The sequence below is a fragment of the Homarus americanus genome, unplaced genomic scaffold (genome assembly GCF_018991925.1).
Source record: "Homarus americanus isolate GMGI-L3 unplaced genomic scaffold, GMGI_Hamer_2.0 scaffold14467, whole genome shotgun sequence".
NCBI lineage: Eukaryota > Metazoa > Arthropoda > Malacostraca > Decapoda > Nephropidae > Homarus > Homarus americanus.
Genome location: NW_024733734.1, coordinates 7,430,378 through 7,450,739, shown reverse-complemented (window position 1 = coordinate 7,450,739; position 20,362 = coordinate 7,430,378). Strand labels below are relative to the sequence as shown.

Sequence of the window (20,362 nt, the reverse complement as noted above, 5' to 3'; positions counted from 1 at the left end):
GTGCTTTAACAGGTATTACAGCTTTAAAATGAACAGAGGAAACATTTTTATATGATTTTAATTGCATTTGTCAAAACATTAATCCAGAATTACTTTAATTTCCCATAAAAAATGAAGATTTATAATAATGTCTAATACAAAAAAAAAAACTCAAACGCTCCACTTATTTACACTTCATATTTAATTGGTAACATTAACGAGACTAATGGACCGTATCACGTGACATTAATGAGTGTCCATTCCCCATGTCGTTAATGCACATACGATTTGGCCTAAATGGGATTTATCTATACTTAGGAATACTAAAGAGACTTGAGGCCAAATGTTGTTAGAAAGGCTCTACAGATATGAAGTTGAGTCTCCCAGGCAGTCACTAGTTGCCGGGTCTGTTAGGGTTATCAGGTTTATATGAATCTGTTTTACCTCACGAGAGAGTCCAACAGAGATTAGGTTTGAACAACAGTATCTCCTCGTTGTTCGCTGTGTTGGTGTTTTTATCGATACCTCGTTAACAGGTTTTCTAATTAACGGGGCGGTATCGTTCTAATAACATAATGGGACCGTGCCGGGATTTCCATTAATTAGAATACATTCCTGTTATTTCCCGCGTGATGTGTAGCCACTGGGGGACGCTGCTCCAATCTGCATGCTAATTGTCCAGCTCCGCCCATGCCACCATCACCGTCGTAAAACGTTGGTTGGAAGGTTTGCACTGTGGAGGGCTCTATCGGGTCGCGGGTTACTCATTTCCTATTCTGATGTTGGTTTGACCTTACTTCAGACTACAGAGACATTTGTGACTTAGAAACCAAATCAAAGAAAAGAGAGAGAGAGAGAGAGAGAGAGAGAGAGAGAGAGAGAGAGAGAGAGAGAGAGAGAGAGAGAGAGAGAGAGAGAGAGAGAGAGAGAGAGAGAGAGAGAGAGAGGATAAAATTCCTAAATGCCATAAAATATTTTAACATAAGACGGTATTAACGATATTAACATAAGGCAAATTCTACGGTAATACCCTACCTTCGTTAACTTACTGGTTCTATAACTCGCATGAATAATAATGTATAATGATAGATGGTGGGTAAATTAAAAGTTAGAAATATATGATGTAAATTATACTAAAAATTAAATAAATCTGCCTTTTTATTTGTCATTTACAGACTGCTTCTACCACATGGGCATACACAGTTACTAGAGATTGTAAATGCAAACGGACTTTATAAAACACCTGTATATACTGTACTGTATATCGCTAAGTCGAGAAAAATCGATCGACATAAACTTTAAAACTCACCTGACGTTCAAGGAAAATAGGGTAATAATTATCTTTTTATTTCTCTAAGTACCCTGACGGACATTGTGGGGCGGGGGGATATTATTGTCAGTCTCGCCTGTCTGTACAAGCACTGTTTGTAAATTTGGTCCAAACTTGATAAAAAAAAAAGGTCCATTTGGTATATATTTTGTGTACGAACATTTACAAAGGATTTATATGGTAATAGTTTATATAATGATGACAGATAAGTCTTTATGGAGGCTACAGCAAACGATGAAATGAGATAGTTTCTACAGTAGCGGTTATAACAGCAATTTACGTCAAAAGCGTCACTATTTCATTATCTACCCTGGCATGGTATCAGTTCGAAGGGCAAATGACACGTTAGAAAATAAGAGGCTTAATAATCGAAATTATCATTTGAATTTTCCACAACTAGAAGCAACTTATTTTTGTTCACTGTTAAACTTTCTGATTTTGCCGTTATTCCTGATGCCAAGTAATATTCTCGTTCTCAGGCTGTCTGTTGGAATTTCTGATCACTTTAACTTTACACAAAATATTCAATGATTCCATTTTTTTCTTCTGTAGGAGTCACATGCTTACTGTCCTTAAATCATCATTACCACTTGTCATTATAACATGGTGCAGTTCAAGAGTCAAGAACAGGAATATATCACTATTTAAAACACCAAATAACTCATAACATACAAACGAAATCTATACAGAGCTGAGGTTGACTTTCCTTCCCTCTCATAGCTACTAAACACGTGGGTACATTTACTGTTTAACGACCAGAATCCCTACAGAGATTTGTTGGGCCACTGAGAACTGTTTTGACTCCCATAAAAATTCTCGAAGTTTAGCTAAATGAACCGAGTTGGTTAATGGCTATCTCGGAATAAAGTACTGGGAAAATATGAGGGGGGGGGGCTGTTACTATGAGAGAGGGGGTTACTATGAGAGGGGGGCTGTGAGCACTAGGGGGGGGCTGTTACTGAGGGCTGTTACTGAGAGGGGCTGATGAGGGGGCTGTTACTGAGATGGGAGGGGGGCTGTTACTATGAGAGGCTACTGAAGGGGGCTGATGTTACTATGAGAGGGGCTGCTGTTACTGAGAGGGGCTGCTTTTACTGAGAGGGGCTGGAGAGAGAGAGAGAGAGAGAGAGAGAGAGAGAGAGAGAGAGAGAGAGAGAGAGAGAGAGAGAGAGAGAGACGATGGTACTGATTTTAGAAGCAGAAAGTATTGATTGGGAAGGACAGGTTGTTGTCGGGGGTGGGTGCTAGTTGGGGAAGTGGGTGCTAGTTGGGGAAAGATGTGGGTGCTGAAGTTGGGGAGGAAAAGGTGATAGTAAGGGAAATAGTACTGACTGATGAATGAGATAGCAGGGGTGAGAGAGAGAGAGAGAGAGAGGGTAGAGTAGAGAAGAGAGAGAGAGAGAGAGAGAGAGAGAGAGAGAGAGAGAGAGAGAGAGAGAGAGAGAGAGAGAGAGAGAGATGTGGTAAGAGGGTGCTGCTCGGCGGTGGTAATGGTGGGGGGGGGAGGATAAGGCGTGGGCCATCTTGTCAAAAAGTATCGAGGCTCACAACCTACTGCCTCTAATGTCGACATATAGTACAACTTTCCTGTCCAACTCCTCAAAAAAATGAAGAAATACTGATAAAGACACAACAATTATATATTTTTCTTGTTATATTAAGTCAGTTTAACCAAGGACAGCCAACAAAGTACAAAGATGATGATGATGATGATGATGATGATGATGATGATGATGATGATGATGATGATGGTGGTGGTGATGATGACGATAACACCTCACAGAATGTATGTTGGATAATATGAAAAAGACATCCCCAACAAACCATGACTTTAACTACACCATGTTTATCACTATTATGCACTTGTGTAAATTAGAGTCGCTTGTGTTGAAATTTCATCACAAAATTGCAAAAAGGAATATAATACAATTTAATTAGATATGAAATAAACAGTTACTAAATAAAACTATGTGTACTCGGGGTGATCGATGAATTTCAGAATGAACACTGTAACTCCTGTTGTCTCGGTAGGGCTGTCAAAATCCTTCCATCCGTTGTGTCATATATTTTCAACACGGGTATAGAAACTTTTTTGAGTCCCTGTACCTGTGAGTGATAAGTAATGAGAAACACGAGTACAGCCTCCACCACTGTAATACCTGCTCTTATTAGCCACAACAAAAGGCGAACATCAGCGCAGGTGCAGAAATGTCCCCTGAGTTTACATTACCATAAAATTGGTTCTTGAGTCTAATTATAAAGAGAAATGTACCTAAATACTAATTAACTAGTCATACCCACACATTAATTAAATCCTCCAACATAATAATTACAGGGATCACGGAATATGATACGTGTATAAGGAAGAACAAATGTTGGTTTAGTCTGTATATGATTCCCACCGAGCAGCATAATGGAAGACAAGACAGTAAGTAATAAAAAAAATTGATGGGTTGAGGAAGGTGGACAAGAAATGACTGACTTACACATTACACTTTTCCTGCCACAAACAACTTATAATTCATATCAATCCTCTATTTATGTATTTCCAGTTTTCATGTTAATTTTTCCCATTTTCCTCTATATTTTTTAATTTAATTTTGTTAATTCAAATAAAACAAATATATAAAGACACAGGAAGAAATACAGTTACAGATATTTCAAATAACAGTGTATAGTAATTTGTTATCTTATACACAGAAAATACAGACTTTAACTTCGCTCAAATCACAATTTTCGTTATAAACAACAATTTGAACTCATCATAACAATAATAATACTTTGGTTAACTCATCTATCTACCTTCTCCCCTCCCCACCCCCCCAACACGACCTCACCTTCTCCCTCCCCCTCACACGACCTCACCTTCTCCCTCCCCCTCACACGACCTCACTCATATCCGCAATAAACTAACACTTTAGCTCTATATACAATAACAGTGGACTTAGCAACGCACCTCTTCGATATCAACGCAAAAAAAAAAACTCTTCACACAACACGCAAGCTCCTACAGAAAGCTTTTATGTTCGCGGTGTTGGAAGACGTTCATGAGAGTTTATAAAGCCGAGGAGGTTCACTGGCTAAAGGTTTTACTTCCTGGCCATCAAGTTTGTATTTACCTATAGGAGTCCTCTCACTTATTTGAGATATTGTGTTTATTAGTTTATGTTGACTTTCCTGATATCTTCGTGTAATAGTTGTGAGAAATAGTTCATAAAGTTTGTTGTTCATCGACAGGGTACTCCTCCAGGGTGCTCCTCCATCAATGGGTAACTCCTCCAGGTTACTCCTCCAAGGCGCCCTTCCACTAGCGGGTTACTCCTACATTAGTCTCTTACACCCTTGGTCGTCAGTCTCCCACGCCTCATAAATTATTCAGCAACATTAGTTCCCTCCCCGGCCGTCCACACTGCCTCACACCATTCATCCATCACCTCACCTTCTTATATATATTACGAAACTACATCTCCACACGGCTCATGGGAGAAAACTCACCTGCACAACAACTCAACTGTTAGGTTAGGTTAGGTTTGGTTTTGTCTAGTGAATTTTTGTCCTACCCTCCCTCTCCACACACACACACACACACACACACACACACACACACACACTTACGCAGTCCTATATGACCGTGATTTGTGTATGTATACAGTAAGTACCGTGTAGTCAGACCATAAATTACTTTTACTCTTTGGTTCGATGGATTTCAAAATGATCACTAACTCTTAAGTCATCTCATAGTGTTGGTAAGCGAGATTGCGAAATATCAGAATTATATCTCGAAATATATAATGAGTTCAACTCCAATTAGGCCAGTTTCAACTTTTAATAGTAAGAATGGGAAGAAAATTAAAAGGGGCGATTTACTGTGAAATTATCAGGAGTGAAGTTTGTCTTTGGAATATATTTTGTTTGGGTCTCCCCGAGAAAAGTGCCAACGGTGTAAAAGATTTCCAGCCAAGCGAAGGGAATCAATGACAGTGAATCAGCAAACCTCATGTGATTCTTTATTGTAATCATAATCGCAATACAAATATGAGAAGAGATAATGTGATTTAACTCCGTGTAAACTGTGTAGTGAGGTGACGGGAGGTCGAGCTGGCAGATGTGAGTCGAAGGTCCTTCCACCACGCGCTATTGTTTCGAAACAAAGATTAAAAACATCGTTGGTTTCAAATAACTTCAGAAGACAACAATGTCACTTTAAATTATAACGAAATGCACATTCCATCTACAGTATTTATATGTCACAAGTGTCAGTTGGTGTATATACAGTATATCCCTTCACTGCGACAGGCAATAAATTAGAACATCTTTACACTGGTTCGGACTCTCAATACGAGCTGAAATGAATCACTAGAGGGTTGCTGATTCACTGTCATTGACACCTTTCGCTCGGCTGAGACTCTTTTACAGCGTTGCCACTTTGCTCCGGGAGACCAAGTTCACTGTTAAAGACGAGAGTGGAAGCAACTGTACACCCACCAAAAAAAGTATCTCGACTCTTCCCGTGCGCTACACACTGGAACACAAGATGAAGTGTTTTAATAGATACCCTGAGTTTGTTGTTGTGTTGGTATGGCTGTTTCCTTAGCAAATACTTCCTTATGTAGAGTAATAAGTTACTTCTTGGCTAAACGTAGAGAAGGGAATCATTTGTGTGTCCCAACTACATTTCAGTGCGTTTTAAGAATGTATCACACACAAAATATTCGGGAACAGTACTACAAGTAACCAACATATTTTATATTGGTTTCTGTTCCTGGTTTATATGTTTACTGGTGACTGGCCTTAAAATAATATATACAAGAGGAGATATTATATTGCCGACTAATACGTTAATGTACTATATACATTTTAAGTCACACCTCTAAGACAAGTACTCAAGACTAAGGAACAAATATATTATAAACGTCATATGCTTGATAATCTTAGTATCGAGTTTCTTATCTTATCATTATCTTCATTACTTGTTACAGTAGTGGTTATGTCTGTGACCCTCTCCTGTCAGTGATCATCTCCTGGTGTTATGCTGTGTGTATTATTTTCACCTGAATCACCAAAGCGTTTCAGGGAGGATTTCATATGACTTAGGTAAATGTTGGAGGTGAAAATTAGGGTAGTGAAGGATACATATTTTGAGTTAGATGTGTATTTATTGTGTATGGATTCTCAACTTCAGCCATACTATTGAGTCTTTGGGGTATTAACGTTACAATATTGTGGAGAACGATGATGGCACCTCTGATTCCATTTCGTTTGGATGATTGTTGGAGATTGAATTTGCCAAAAGACTTATATATACCATTTTAGTTTTGATTGGATAATAAAAAAAAAGAGTCGAATCAATATCGAATCCCATGAACCAAGACCACCATCCATGCTCCTAGATCCTCTAACTGAAAAAAAGCTTGAATTAAATTGATGCGACTGAAGGGTAGGAAAGAAATACCACCTAATCTCTAATTAATTCAGTCAGCCTTTTGCTATATGTTGGTTTTCTCTCATAATTACATATTACCTGAGAAATGGCACCTGTTCTGTTTAGGTCTCGAACAATACTTTCCTACTGTATGCCACACATACATCACTAATAAGTTATCATTAAAACATTACACAACATTTGTCAACTTATTTTAACGCAAATATTAGGCCCATATAATCAGAGGCACCGACTCTGTATTTGTTCATTTCCATCAAACCCGAGAGTCACGATACTTTTTTTGTTGCGTTTACACCAACTACGAATGTTACTGGTTAAGTGGAGAAGGAAACGGGGGAGAAAATGAACGTAGTACTTTTTTCTCTCCATTTTCAATATGAATTAAAAAAAAAGTATATTCATTAAAACACAATTACCCCACCACACTACGTCCTGATTGCAACAGTTCCACCCATCAGACGCCAGAATTCAATACGGACTCCGCCAATCGTGATGGAATTGGTATTCGAATATTATTGTGATCTACTAAAAGTTCATAAAATAAACATTGTTGCGGTTAAAAAAAAAAAAAATTCAGTCATTTTCAAGATAAAATTTGGAAACCAAATAATTTCACTGACACACAGATACGACAAAAATGTGATAATGACCTTTCTGGCTAACCAATGGGGCGAAAAATAATGAAAATAACGTAAAGGTCAGATGATAAAGCTGGTGGGCTATACTCTAGCTCTCGACTGGGTCAAAGGGGGAGATGGGTGATGGGAAACCATAGAAAATTGTTTTATATTTATTGAAATGTTGAATAGATAGAAAATAGAATACAGTGAAAGAGATGCTGTATAGGTAAATTGATGAATAAATGGATGAAATGAATGATAGACAGACAGGTAGATACATTAGAAGGAATAAGAGACACAGGGACAAACAGAAAAGTAATTGAAATATATACCTTAACTGAGTGGTTAATATAAAGTTAAAATGATCAGTCGAGAGATAGTGAGAGACACAGATAAACATATTTTGTACAACATAATCCAAGAGTCAAACTTTATCCTGCTGGAACATGTCAAAGTTTTTTTTCACTGCAGGCTTCCACACTAAAAAGATACGCATTTGTTTTCTATCCTTTTATTTTTGTGTGGCTATGGATGTGGCGAAGGGCGAGTGAGTGGCTTTGTGGACTAGACGTTCCCGGGAAATTGTGTTGGTGGTGGGGGGGGGGGTTTCTTGCACTCTGATGGACATTGGTTGTGGTGGAGCAGAAAGTGGGTTGATGAATGATGTCTCGATTTTTTTTTTTTTTTTTTTTTTTTATAACATGACTCAGGAGGGTGCAGGGGATGGGTATGAATGGTTACCTTTCCTCAGCTTATTTTAAAGCTTAACCCTGTAAGATAATAAAGTTTATTGAGGGGTTTTGATGCAGCTATAAGTAAGTGAGAATATTCACCTAGCTTGATTTCTTCTACATGTGTGAGAATTTGTTTCACATTAATACTGGTCGAAGAAAATCAGATTGTTAATGGATTAATGTTCTTAGAAAGGTTATGTCGTCAAATATTCCCGCGGTAAACACTGATACGTCCCCTGAGTGAGGCCAGCTGAAGAACCTTGACTGCACCAGCCATAAATGTGACAGTGAGGCTCCATTGATATGTGATGAGGCTGTACTGTCTCTCTTCTATCTCGTCCGAGAGAATTTAGTCATCCACGAGAATGTTTCCAGTTCTCCCTGTGAACGAATTTGCATCATGTACACGAGTTTCCAGCCTTTAAAGACGTGGTAAGTAACCGTGATGTAGGTCTCAAGACTTAGCCACTGGTTGATGTACTGTGTCTTGATAAGATCCAAGTTACTCGAAAACAACAAGTGATTCAGAATTGTTCTGTTATGGAGGTCTAACGTCTTGTGGATGGAAAGCACACGACCATTAGCCATTCTAAACTAGGGGAAAATAATAGTTATTATGATCAGAATAAGGGAAAGAGAGGAGAACAAATATGAGTACACAAGTATATATTATCATATAACGTATGAGATAGAAGGAAACTTATGGCTCATCAAATCTAACAACTTCCTACTGCCAGTAACTTCACCTCAGCCACGGGGGAATAATCTGAATGTAATCAGCAGGATGTCCAAGCAGGGAACCCATAGCAAGACGAGCTATAGCAGGGGACCCACAGCAGGAAACGCCCTACTCGACAGCTGGACGACAACTGCAGGACCTTAGACACATACGCACCGGAAAGGCTCATCTTCCGGTGCTGTGCTCACGTTTAACCTTCGCACGATACACCATACACAGGACATGACTAACTCAACAACAACAGCAGCTGACATGATTAAGTGTACAAGACATACCTACTGGGGCAATCCCACTAGATTGGTAAAATCCCCAAATATAAATATATCACGAGTTCATTAGTTCTTCATGTTTATGGACAGACAGTTCAACCCTCTTTAACTTCGTGTCTCTTCCCTCAGACTCTTATTTCACACCTTTTAATGCCTTTTAAAATTGGTGTTACATCAAGATCGCCTCTGATTTTCTTCTTATTACTTTATCTAATCTGCTCACTCAACAAATAAGCCAGAATACTCAGTAGTTTGTCGTTGATTCACTCTTCGATATGATAAAAACAAGCGTAAAAGGTCTTAGATGGTGTATTAACTTTACTCATCACCACAGACTGTTGTATTGTACATAATAAACTTACTTATATACTGTATTGAGTCCGAAGTCCACCGACACAACGAATATGCTTACAAAAACGTATCAAATGTTATTCTTTTTCTTTTAATTTTATGGTCTACGAATATCAGCTTCCCGAGAATTGCTGTATATAATTCTAAACGTACAGTATATTATTATTTTTATGCAACCAACGAAATAATAGACTAATTGTATATACGTTTTAGAGAATAGAACGAAACTCCATTTGGTTCAATAAGGAGAAGACGAGTGCTGACATTATTGTAAGGTTTCTCGTTGCCACAAGGGATGACCTACCTGCCAGCTTACGGACATTTGACAGTGACAATTTAAACATAGATAAAACATTAGACAAAAATGAAAATACAAAACAGTGAAACACAAGTGGCGGCTGAGTGTCTTACAGTGAAACACAAGTGGCGGCTGAGTGTCTTACAGTGAAACACAAGTGGCGGCTGAGTGTCTTACAGTGAAACACAAGTGGCGGCTGAGTGTCTTACAGTGAAACACAAGTGGCGGCTGAGTGTCTTACAGTGAAACACAAGTGGCGGCTGAGTGTCTTACAGTGAAACACAAGTGGCGGCTGAGTGTCTTACAGTGAAACACAAGTGGCGGCTGAGTGTCTTATTATCCGAGTATATCTTTAAGCTGGGATTCATATTATAACTTTTATTAACTCATGCATCATCCGCCGCTACCACTTACCATGGTGATGAAACAAGGAGCAAAACAACAGCGAAGAGAAGACGTCACTATCACACAACGATGAGACGTCAGGTGACCGGAACAGAAGGAACAAAGGACTGCGGTATAAAAGTCGGTGAACAAGCGACAACAAACATGTCTTCTATTAACTGAAGAAATAAGAATGTACTTCACAGGTTGATTTAAACTAAAGGACAAAAGGATCTTACAAAAATATATTAATAAATTCTTCTCTGAATTTATGTTGGTATTTTGTTTTAGTGTCAGGCAAAATATGTTTGAACTTTATGTAAAAGATTCAATACTTAGACTTTATATCCAATGATTTACCAAGTGAAAGTCTGGGCTTTATCCTATATTGACCGAGACAAGACCTAGTTTGTTAGTAGTTGAGAGAACCTTGGAGCCATAGAGTGAGAACAGGCGGGGGAAGTCTAGGATAACAGAGGGCAGTATATACGTGTATGCAAAAATCTTTTATTCAACAGGAGAATTTTTTTTACTGTACCTATAAATGATTTTTAAAAGTGTTGTTGAGAAAGAGATTAATAAGACTTTGTGAAGAATTGTCAGTTTAATAATGTTCTCAAAAGGTTGAAGCAGGACACTAACGTACTGATAACCTCACTTGACGAAGGACTTGGCGCTCAATAGACGAACAAAAGAGATTACAGCAATAACGTTTTGAACATTCTCATAAACCTCGAATAATTTGGTAAAAGAACCGGGATCTGGAGGTGTTAATAAGTCCGCAGTAACGGCCCGTGTTGTTGTTCCTTAACGTGTTCCTCGAAGACTCTGTTAATACACCGATTGAGATGATCTTCAGGAAAGCAAAAGATAACGGCGCTGGACAAGCATTAATTAACGATATTCTTAAAGATAACAACACCTGAGTCCATATTCATGTTTAACTATAGCTGGAGCACCTGGCGTTGACCGGGTTTGTTTTTGACGAAGTAACGTTAACCCTAATGACTATCGCACTACCCTAGACTTACAGGGTCAGTTCATAGCTTATGGCCGAACCTTGCTCACTATGAGGTGCACGTACCCAAAAAAATAACTATATCAAATTTGAGCTCTATGTTGTAACACTTTAGAGGTGCGTTTAAGAAGAGTGACAGTGCAGGTATGTGAGGAGAAACAAACTAGATGTTTTACATTTTATCCATACAGGTAGTCGTCAAGGTAATTACCTCTATTTAGTGTGTGTGTGTGTGTGTGTGTGTGTGTGTGTGTGTGTGTGTGTGTGTGTGTGTGTGTGTGTGTGTGTAGAAAATATATTAAGCAGCAATAATCATCATAAAAAAAACTAATGAATAAAATGCTTAAGAAAAATATATCACATAATCTCGCCATTTGAGAGCTTGGGAGTGGTACTGATGATTCCCCCAGCGAGTGAGGGACAAACAGACAAACTACAAGACAGACACACACAAACACACACAAACACACACATGAAGACAAGCGACAATGACATCAATAACTCTCTTCTCTTAACAATATGATCGGACAATTACAGACATTCATACAACCGAAAAACTCAAACCTAAGCGTCAACAGGTGTATGAGAGTAACTTGAGCAAGGTAAAGGGGCTTGCTCGCTCCTCTTCGGTCTGGTGGTGGCGAGGAACAAGTAATGGCGGCAGCGTGACGAGTACGTGGGTGGGGGACTCGGGGAACGAAGGTGGCGAGGGATGGGTCGCTGGGGAGACATTTGTGGAGTTTAACCTCATTAATTAACAAGATAGGAATATACTTAGGTAAAATTTGAAGAGTTCGGTCAGGTCTTAGTAGTGAAGATGATGTTATTTTCTGTCAACGCTGGGGGGAGGGGTCATATATATCAGCATATAATTGAACTGGTTTGACTCATTGATCTTTTTATTACAAAATTTAAAAAAACAAAACAGTTATGGACAAGCAAATTTAGGAAGAACTTGTCAAGATATCTTCTAGGACATCTAATTCAATGACACAATTACATAATTCATGAAACAAGATGTCCAAGGTGGTCTGTAAGTCTTAAACAATGACTCGTTCTGTAATGTTCAAGGTTAAGCTTTAAAGGTCTATCACCAAGTTTACCTGCTGGGTCTTCCGGTACGGGTTGAGCCTCACTAAATACACCGTGTCTTTACTCTGGCTTCACTGTTTACAACTACAATATTGTCTGGTTCTGTGCTTGTTCTGGTCATACCGGTACCTCTTGTCACTAAATATGTCATACTTGCTAATCCTACATCTTTAACCATCAAGTCTGTCTGTCTGTCTTTCTCAATTCTACACCAGAGTTCATGATTTTAACTTGTATTATTTTTCTATACCTATCATACAATGGCCAGAGTCACAATCTATAATTTCCTTTTTGTGAGCTTCGTTGGCCAGGAATGCGATGTTTCCAAATTTCAACCGCGAAGGTTACTACTCCACCTACCTGTTATTACATTACTATGGATATCACATTCAACGTTTGGCATTGAGGTATATGGTGAGAGGGTAAGGTAGAAGGTGAAGCAAAAAGGCGGAAGTGAATCGAATGATGAAGAAAGTAGAGGAGGAAGAAGAGGAAGTCGAAGAATAGAAGTGCGAAGGAAGGATAAAACTGGAGAATTTAAGAGCTGGGAGAACTAGGAGAAAGGAGGAGGGTCACAAGGCTCAGTGGGGTGAAAGCGTGGAAGGAAAACGGGGTTGAGGGTGGGAGGGAGACTGACACAAAAAAAAGGGTGCTGGAGGGATAGGAAAGAAAAATAGGGCGTGGAGGACGGAAATGGAGGTAGAAGCGGTGTGGTCATAACATAGCTGCCAGAGGGGAGGAGGTGGGGAGGAGGAGGTGGGGAGGGGAGAGGTAGAGAGAGGGGAGGAGGTGGGGAGGAGGAGGTGGGGAGGGGAGAGGTAGAGAGAGGGGAGGGAAGGGGAGTCAAGTTTTATAACAGAAGACGCCACTAGGAATACATTTTAAGTCTTATTAAATTTTTGATAAGTTCTCGTAACAACTCTCTAGCTCTGTGGTATTACGAGTCCCTCTTGGTAACCCGTGTAAAGAGCTTATGATGTCAGGCCAATACAACTTTCTCAAACTCCCGTATGTTGGGAATTCTCGAGACAAAAGCAGTATAGTTTATTTTCTTAAATCTTCAATGCTGTTGTGAGTTAAGGGAATAAAATAGAAATTGTTTAGTTTTCTCGTCCTTTTTCGTGGTAATTTAACAAGATAACAGTCTAATAAATCATTCTATATATTATAACAAAATGACCTTAACGGCACAGCAGTAATACATTTATATATCAAATTCCTCACCACACTGACGTAAACTTTGTAATGTACAGAAAGAGAGAGAGAGAGAGAGAGAGAGAGAGAGAGAGAGAGAGAGAGAGAGAGAGAGAGAGAGAGAGAGAGAGAGAGAGAGAGAGAGAGAGAGAGAGAGAGAGAGAGACCATCACCAGGACACCCGACACACACTCTCAAATACTACAATTTGTTAACCACGATGAGTCACACCTCCTACAGAGCCTCCTTCAGGGGGTCCCAGAAGGTCAGGTAGCTTCTCAAGAAGTCTTCAGGGAGGAAACTTGAGACGAGAAACCGCGATGTGACCAATAGTTAGTGTGTGCTTCAGGTTGTTAAATGTGCGACAGGTAGTTAAGAGTATGATAGGTAGTTAGGAATATTACAGGTAGTTAGGAGTATGACTGGTTGTTAGGAGTATGACAGGTAGTTAGGAGTATGACAGGTAGTTAAGAGTATGACAGGTAGTTGGGAGTATGACAGGTAGTTAGGAGTATGGCAGGTAGTTAGGAGTATGACAGGTAGTAAGGAGTATGACAGGTAGTTAGGAGTATGACATGTAGTTAAGAGTATGACAGGTAGTTAGGAGTATGACATGTAGTTAGGAGTATGGCGGATAGTTACCAGAGTGACGGGTAGTTACCAGAGCGACAGGTAGTTGTGTGCAAGATTGTTGTCAAACTCATATGAATTTATCCTTCCATAATACTACCATATACACAAACAGGGAAACACCTGAGCTTATCAAACATTACTTACATCATCAATCAGTATTCAGGTGTGTGTGTGTGTGTGTGTGTGTGTGTGTGTGTAAACAGACATACCACAATACCCTGCCCTTGGTACCTCACACACCTGTCCCACCATACTTCGAGGTAGGTGCAGGTACCAAGTCGTGATCTTCGCCTTAACTCCGCTCATCCAACATTACTGTAAGGCAAGAGTCTCTAGATGCGATGTGGACGAGAGTTTGGGCTGTGTCTCGTGGCGTTGTTGACAGGAAGGAAGCACATCGTAAACACACTGGTCATGGGAAGTTTCCTCTATTTATACTGTGTACTGAGAAGCCAACAATGTCTCTCTCTATATCTCTATCCCTTTCTTCCTTGCCATCTCTTTATCCATTTCTCCCTCTCTCTCTCTCCCTATCTGTCTGTGTGTCTCTCATCTTACAAGGTAAACAACATTGTCAGTTAATTAGAAAAACGGTGCTGAAAATAATGAAGCATCAAATCTGGACTTTTTTTTTCCAGGATGAACATGTATGTACAGGTTAGTGAGGTGGTATAGTCAGATGGGTGTATGGTACTCACCTCTCAGTCGATGTTGATTCCGAACCGCAATCGCCTTTAAACTCGTCCTGGGGAAGAAAATTCAATAAATCTCTCCTATTCTTACTCTTTACAATCATACTGGGTTAAAAAAAAAACAAAAAAAAATGCAAATACCCTCTTCCCTCCTGTCGTCTATCCGATTGTCCTGGGAAAAAAAACCCACTAGAGCTAATACCTTTTTCCAGTGATGCAGTCTTTGTGATGAACCGACAAAAACAAGAGTAAAAATACTCCCTCCTAACTGAACTAGAAGCCATTGGAAATAAATAATAATAAAAGAAAAGTTCTATACTATTGCTACATGAAGTTTGATTCTTGTTAGAAGTTTATATTTACGTAACAATAATAATAATAATAATAATAATAATGATAATAATAATACTACTACTACTACAACTACTATTACTACTACTATTATTACTACTACTACTAATAATAATAAAAATAATAATAATAATAATAATAATAATATAAACACTACTACAACTACTATTACTACTACTATTATTACTACTACTACTACTAATAACAATACACAAGATGTAGGAAGATTTACTATAGTTATTTAGCTTATAATATAATATCAAAGGTTTACTATATAAATGCTATTAACTTTAAGAACTGAAGATAAAAGAATTCAATGAGGTGTGTGTTTACTTTTCTGTTCCTCTTCCTTATAAAATTTTGACTTATAAACATTCATATATTACGACACACAAACATTAATATAACCTACACAAACATTCATACATTACGACTTATACAAACATTCATACATTACGACTTATATAAACATTCATACATTACGACTTATACAAACATTCATACAATCCGACTTATATAAACATTCATACATTACGACTTATACAAACATTCATACAATCCGACTTATATAAACATTCATACATTACGACTTATACAAACATTCATACAATCCGACTTATATAAACATTCATACATTACAACTCGCAAAAGATAAACAAACATCATTATAATTTCCGGCAAGTCACAAAAGCATTTTTCTTGTAAGAGTCACCAAATGCCCTTGGAGTAATCAATGCAAGCAGCCAACCCCCGCATACACTGGGGTAACAAACGCACGGAAGCCACACACACACACACACACACACACACACACACAACATAAATAATGCAGACAATACTTAATCAAATCCACGGGTTGGCGTCCGAACAGTGGAGGCAGTGTGTGTGACTGCTATCCGGTGTCTGTCAGTATTGCATTAGTAACACTGTAACATAAGGGGCCGCCCACACACTGAAGGCCGCCCACATATAATCGTCCACCAACGCCCATAACGCGTAGGCACAGAGGTCTGATCTTGTGTTTATAACCCCTGATAAACGTATCTGATATACAATTATTCGCGCTAACCGTCCACTCGTGTCCCAGTACCAACAGACTAAAAATCCGCCCATAATATTATGACCATTCACAATGCCGACAGGAGGCCTATGAGGTTTGGAAAAGAAGTCGTGATTGGATGGTGAAATAAGTACTAATTACGGGTGAGCTCTCTCTGAAAAACTGAATTTAGTCGCAGCTCTATGCCGCTAATGCCTTGGGGTGATGGTGACGTAGGCCGATATGGACGGTCACTTAGTTTATCCTGGTAATGGTACGAGTGTATGGGTGAGGTGGTCCTTCCCGGTAGTGATAGCTTAGTGTAGGGAGACGATATATAATAAAAAATTGTGTCCCGTCTCTTAATAAAATAAAAAGTTAACTTTCCCTTTTAACTTTGCTTGATCTTTTTAATAACAACTGATGAACAAGTAACAATATTGTTCTCGTGTTCCTCATGGGCAGATGATACACTTCATTCAATGATAGAATTAAATTAGGTAAGGGGCTGATCCTAAACACTGCTCCTCGTTACTACACTAACCATTTCCCCTCCTGCAGTGTGACGCATGAGCCCCAACCAGTCCACATATATAGTATACATCCAGGGCACAGAGAGGTGATATACGCCCGTGTGGCTCAATGACGGTCTCTATATAACTCACATTAGGGGTGTATACATTACCTTATCAATCAAAAGCTAAAAAAAGAAAAAAGAAGAAACCAGCACACCCAGATAAGAGCTGACACACACAACAGTTGCTCCTTGTTGGTCTTGAAGCATGAATCACTCCGAGAATATGACAAATCACCACCAACTTGTGGTAAAATAGTGTAGAACATGAAAGGAGGCGTTCTTCAAGGGCAAGATGAGAACCCACCTCCTCTGACACAAGACCACTGTGACACCTAACAAGGGGAGGGTTCTACTACTTCCTCACGTTGTGTCACTTAAGCTATTTACATAAAATATCTAATTATATTAATAAAAGGCATAATTATTAACGGCATCTCTGTCTTGGAGGACTTTTCATTTTACTAATAAACGAAAGATCACAAAATTGACAACACTCTTTAAATAATGTTTGAAAAATATCTTAATAAATATGATATTGACTTATAAAAATATATTATAATGACATTAGTTGTTATTTCAATGCACCAATAACACGTCCACGGGTCACAAGTAATAGGGTAATGCCTCGGAGATATTTAGTTACATCAGATCAAGTTCCCTGCGACCGAGAGATTTATGAGCTGTTTAAGGTTGTCAAAATATTTGCCTGGGACTGTTGTGTGGAGTCTCGGCCAGTGTTCGTGCCCGTGGGAAGGTCACGCCCATTTCCACCCACGCTGTTGATACGCAGTAGTTACGTCCCGCACCACCGACACGTTACAAGTCGGCAGTTGGAACATTACTTGATTCTAAACTGTGTAAAAGCTATCGAATTTTACCTGTGAATCCCCAGAAGACGTTATCAGCAAGCGAGTCAGAACGGAACTCAGAGCAAAAGCCTTCAGATCATATTAGAAATAGGTCGATCTGCTTCGGCCTCTGACCAAACGCGTCCTGTAGAGCTTTGCAATGAACTGGTAAACTGATACCTTGTCGGTGTTGATTTGTTGTGTCTTGCTGTTAATAATAATCGTGTTTAAAGTTGCCACTGTTTGTATATTTTGAGTCCTGGTTTTCCCGCCTTGACACAGTGACACTATGATGACGAAATGATTTTAGACATTTTTAATTAAAGTTATTGAAGTATGGAGTAAATCCTAAAAGTGTGCTAAAAATAAATACAGACACGTGTGTGTGTGTGTGTGTGTGTGTGTGTGTGTGTGTGTGTGTGTGTGATGAATTAACTGACCCACTATCTTATATCTTACTGTAGGTTCCCTCCAACATACACTCACCCACACATACTTCCCTCCACCATACACTCACTTCCCTCCACCATACACTCATTCCCTTCACCATACACTCATTCCCTCCACCATACACTCACCACCCTCCACCATACACTCACTTCCCTCCACCATACACTCACCACCCTCCACCATACACTCACTTCCCTCCACCATACACTCACCACCCTCCACCATACACTCACTTCCCTCCACCATACACTCACTTCCCTTCACCATACAATACCCCCACACCTTCCACCATACATCTCTTTAAATAAGTTTGTTTATCTTCCCACTATAACTACTGTATTTGTTAATTTTCTTTATATAAAATAGTTGCTCGTTATCTTCTAATCAGTACGAAACAAGTGTCGAATGATGATTAATGTATATTCTATAATAAGTCGATTCTGAAGTAAGGTTGAGTGATCATCGGATGTTTTGTTCCAATATTGTAAGAAGATCGTGATATTTGAGGTACATTTGTGTTGTTTTAAAATGTACTATCTCTTTCGTTGGGTATTATTTAAGATCTTTTCTGTCATTTCTTGCATTTGTTTTTGTTTCTGCTTTATAATAGAAGTTACCTTATTTTTTTTTGGTATAGTTGTCAGTGATATATATATATATTTTTAATATTCAAATAACTATTATTTAAAACTACGGCCATTGATAATTTTAATGACTTTTTTTTTCCTTTCAACATTTTGTGCGGCATGAAATTTTTGTTTTAACTTATTGTTATCCTAATATGTTATACAAGTGAATAAAGAATCTTTTGTGGAGTTCTTTATTACATGTTTCTCTTTTATCGACGACGGTAACGGTAAATCATATATTAAAGATGACCTGACCTAACCCAACCCAACCTAACCCATCCTAACCTAGCCCAACCTAACCTAACCTAACCTAACCCATATCTACGTTGTTTGGATTCAGTTAGTTCGTTTTTTGTTTGTTTTAAAAGAATTAGTAGATTAAGTTATAAAACAAGACATTACGTTCAAACAACTTTTCTCCTATAATAAATTTTCACATTATAGAGTAGTAAAGGTGCGATAGTGCGTTAGGAACGTCATCTACACACTCACACTCAACATACACTCACTCGTCCACTTACCTTAGTTATCCATTCAAGAGGATCAATATTTACAAATCTATTTTCCTTCTTCATCCACATCTCATCTCCCTCTTCCATCTTCCCCTCCTCCTCTTCTTTCTCCCACTCCTCCCCTTCTTTTCCTCCTTCCCCCCTCTCTCACTCCTCCTCAGCACCTATCTCTCACATACGTATTGCCGGGTGGTGACCTACGCCAGCTGTGACGCTTCCAGATCTAAACTCACCCTTCGTAAACACTGTGACTTTGTACCCCTACACTGAACCAGCTGGTGCCAACAGACATACATACACAGATACGCACACAAACATACATACATACATACATACAGAGGCAGTAAACCCCGGAGTATAGGCTATAGAGCCGTAGTTGCTGAAGCCCTTGTATCCAAAAGCCCCATAAACTTGTATAACAGGGAACAAGCCCCAATAGAACCACACAAACAAGCCAATTCCCCCTATCGCTATCCATCGCTATTTTTGAAGTCGTTGTATTTTTTTTTTTTTAGTTTATCTCTCCAAACGTATATTTTTCTTTCCACTCAAATTTTTACTTTATTTCCAGATGTTTGATGTAGGTATGTCAGGTATTGAGTTGTGTTGACGTTACAGACAGACAATGAACTGTATATTATTCCATATTTTTGTCGATATTGAATGTTTGTACAGTAATGAATTGGACAATGCAGTGTGACGAAGGGAAAAAAATAGCTTTTAAAACATTGTCTATGTACATGATAAAGTGATAAATTATAGACGATTTTGTAGATACAGATAAAACTGTAGACATGGTGAAAGCTTAATTGAGTATAATTATCTTCCTGTTCGTCATTTATGGAAAATTGAGCTTTAGAATAGAGCTCCATAGTGCTTAATTTTTTTCTGCTTTTTATCCTCAGTATCAATGGAAAGTTACTCATAGTACAGTTGATTTAAAATTAATATTAATCTATTATACCACAACTATTATACTACGTGTTAGTGAATCTTAGCAAAAAAAAAAATCAATCCTTCTCGCTAGTTATACTGAGTTAGATTATCCTCTCTCTCTTGATGTGTATGAGTGTGGTAAATATTTATGTGTGGTCCTGATCTAACCTTATCCGCTTTCTCCCTTACACCCACATCCGCTTTCTCCCTTACACCCACATCCGCTTTCTCCCTCACACCCACA

General features: G+C 38.7%; 1 protein-coding gene across 2 annotated transcripts in view; it reads right to left on the bottom strand.

Moving 5' to 3' along the window:
* Positions 1-20,362, bottom strand: part of LOC121869970 — an 88,806-nt gene that overhangs the window by 38,187 nt on the left and 30,257 nt on the right. For both annotated transcript variants that reach the window (XM_042371589.1, XM_042371590.1), the window contains exon 2: positions 14,783-14,829. The gene's annotated coding sequence lies outside the window, so the exon portion shown is untranslated. The remainder of the gene's footprint in view (positions 1-14,782; positions 14,830-20,362) is intronic.